Raw genomic sequence first — 3,563 nt, 5'->3', positions numbered from 1 at the left:
TAGTGGGATTGACCGTCACATTATAACGCCCCCACGGCTGAAAGGTCGAGCATGTTTGGTGTGACGGGGATTCGAACCCACGACCCGCAGATTGCGAAGTCGAGCACCCTAACCACCTGGCCATGCCGGGCGTGATATTTAATACTAAAAAAAGTCTGCCACTAAATATTGAAAACGCCATAAAATGTGTAAGTAATTTGTAATTCACTTTAGTCGAAATGACGTGCAGTTCAATTTCAGAATAGCTATCATCACATCGCAAATAATTAACAATATCATTAGCCAAACAAAAATTCACGAAGTTGCCAGCGAAAAACTGGTTTTTACGAACGCGACCTTTTTAAAAATTAAGTACACTCAAACGTTTCAATTACGCTTGTTATGTGCATAATAAAATATAAAATAAATTGCTTCCCTGTGAAGTAATAAATATGCATAAAGCCAAGACCGACCATTTATAGAGTTTTGGATACTCTAAGCCTTACCACATTCCCTATAGGTGGCGACATAAGTGTGAGCCAATCCCACTATTCGATTATGTAAAGTAATTGTACAGATGGCGTATGCTTCAGACTGGTTGTCCTCCTCCATATTAGCATTTCTCAGTTGGGATTGGTTGTGCCTGAATCATAGGGGTCTCTGACCTGGCCATTTAGCCCATTTGTCGGATAAGGTGCTGTTCAGGTTAAAAGCCAAATACTTTTGTGTAATGAAGAATATTCTTAACATCGTCTATCACATTTTGTGTTCATTCAAAGCTTATTTATCAAAGTCCAAACGAATTTCACACAGCCAAATCTCATCTGATTTATTATTAGGTCTGGGTGTGTTCTTTTACCATGCAAGTAAGACCAGTTGTCAAGATTACCACATGCAATTCAATCATATTCTCAAAAGCATTATGCGTTTTTTTAATTAGACACACACACACACACATTATATATATATATACATTCATACACACACACATATATATATATACAAATCATTTCATGGCGCCACTCAGTGCCACAGCGGTATGTCTTCGGACTTACATCGCTAGAAACAGGGTTTCGATACCCGTGTTGGGCAGAGCATAGATATCCCATTGTGTAGCTTTGTGCTTAATTACAAAGAACAACAACACTGTAAAAAAAGATGGTATGATAAATAAACACAAACACTGTGTGTTCTATAGTAACTAAAGTGACTTGTGATTTTCATATCCAAATTGTATTTATTTATTAAATACATCGTTGCGTTGTGAAGACACATTTTTATTGCGTATTTTATAAAATTCAACACAAAGACTGTGTGTTCTATAGTAACTAAAGTGACTTGTGATTTTCATATCCAAATTGTATTTATTTATTAAATACATCGTTGCGTTGTGAAGACACATTTTTATTGCGTATTTTATAAAATTCAACACAAAAGACTGTGCATTAACCAGCAGATTGGTATTCTGTTTTTAACGACCAACAATGACTGTATTATTTTAAACTAGAACTTTAGACCAATCATTATAAGTTGAACCTATTGTGTCTATTCAAATGTCCCTTTTGACATACCAAAAGTTCCAAGTACTGGAACATGTCCATTTTGAGGGAAAAGATGGATTTTTGATGGAACTTCTCTATTTATGGTTGAATTTGAGTAAAATAAAATGTATTGTCTTTGTATGAGTGTATTTTATAACATTTTAAAATACACTGAAATTCAATAAGCTAAAAATTTTTCATTTTGGTCAAAATTTTATTTTTTGTTCAATAATAATGAAAAACTGAAATATTTCATTCGATCTACAGAACTGTACACCTTAACTTGGACAACCCGAAAAGGGAAAGAAAGTTTACAGACTGTCCGTTTATAAATATATCTTATAACGTACGAGAGTCCGTAGAAGTGGGATTTACGATATTTTGGCTACAAATCCTGTTATATTCTATATCAATACACTCAGGCTGGATTTAATTTCGACAGCTAACATCTCTGCATTCTCCACAAGTTGTAGGACACAGAAGACAATGCCTCTTGCAGCTACATCTCAAGAGTCTAGCACTCTGTTTTACACTTACATCTAATGACCTTAAAGCATCGGGAACAGATGGCATATCTGTCTGATCATTACATACAAGCCATCCCCAGTCAAGTAAATCCTTATTTTGACATGTTCCTTCTCAATGTCTGGTTTAAAAATAAACCCGTAGACTTTGGTATGTAACAGGTGCGGGTGTTGGAACAAGTACTTTTGCTTCTACCTATAATTTACTGGATACAACTTTATCACAAAATATGTTATAGCGAATGGAATGCAAACCATAATTTTCTTTGTATGAACATTCCAGGGCCTTCTCACCGGTATCACTCATTTGATTTGTTGTTGCAACCTCTACCAAAATCACTTGCTTGCTTTTGAAAAAATAAAATAAAAAAATCGCTGTATCTGAAAAGTTATAATACAACTCCTTTTTCCGATATCATAAGTATACTTAGCGTTGTGTCGCAACTAGTATTTGATGCATAAATACGATGTTACGGCATATATCTAGTCTAAAAACAGCTTTAGCAGACCTGGTATCCCAGTTTATTGGCTTGATTTTAACATTTTGATTAGTTTCAGATCTGAAGTAAATTTTGTGGGCATTAGGATATGCATGGTACTACAACAGAACAACGATGTCACTGTATTCACTAATGAGTACTGTGTCAACACTGGATAAGGATATGACAGCTATTTGGACAATTTGTAAACCTTTATCACGAAGTACTTCGTGATCATTCTTTTGTGATTACAAAGAAAGTTTCGCAGCTCATCGTGTGAGACCCCATAAATAATATGGCATAGGAAGGTGGAATTGCACAGTGTGTTAATGGTTTCATGCTGATCCAAATGCCTCAGTTGTTACAGGCGCTACTGTGGTTTCTTTCGAATATTACCCATGGGTATTAATGGGCCTGCTGATAGCGGTACAGTTCAATCAAACAGCATGAAATCGAGAACAGTGCAAAGAGGTGAACTAGTGAAATATTTTTACACCAAATGATTTAATGCCGAAATAGCTCTCAGGGAATGTCATAGAGTGCACAACGAAGGGCCTTGTTTTAGTGTAAAAAACAGCTCTCAGGGAGTGTCATAGAGTGTATAACAAAGGGCCTTGTTTCAGTGTACAAGTTACTAAAAACAAAAATGAGGAGACTTGTAATAAGCCACGCACAGACAGTCCACCAACACATATTCAAAACTCGCTGAGATCATCCACGAAGCCAAAACATGAATGTAGCAGTGCATGTTATGTTGCTTAATGTCTGGATATGCCATTTTCAACTGTTCATTAAGCTTTTCGGTAAACTTTGCTAATGTTTCCAATGTGTTGATTTTGCATTGCAGTTCTTGGCAAGACTGAAAGTCAGTGACCAATGGTCTGCCAGTATCTTATGGACTGATAAAGCACACTTCACCCTTTCTGGAAGATTCAACACGTTCAAGTTTATTACCTGGTCAGAAACTAATCCACATGCAACATTTTTTACGTACCTCCATGATACTAAGGTGACAGCGTGGTGTGGTTTCACATCTGAAT

This window comes from Limulus polyphemus, unplaced genomic scaffold (assembly GCF_000517525.1).
Source record: "Limulus polyphemus unplaced genomic scaffold, Limulus_polyphemus-2.1.2 Scaffold1267, whole genome shotgun sequence".
Taxonomy (NCBI): domain Eukaryota; kingdom Metazoa; phylum Arthropoda; class Merostomata; order Xiphosura; family Limulidae; genus Limulus; species Limulus polyphemus.
Note: the sequence above shows the minus strand (reverse complement) of the source record.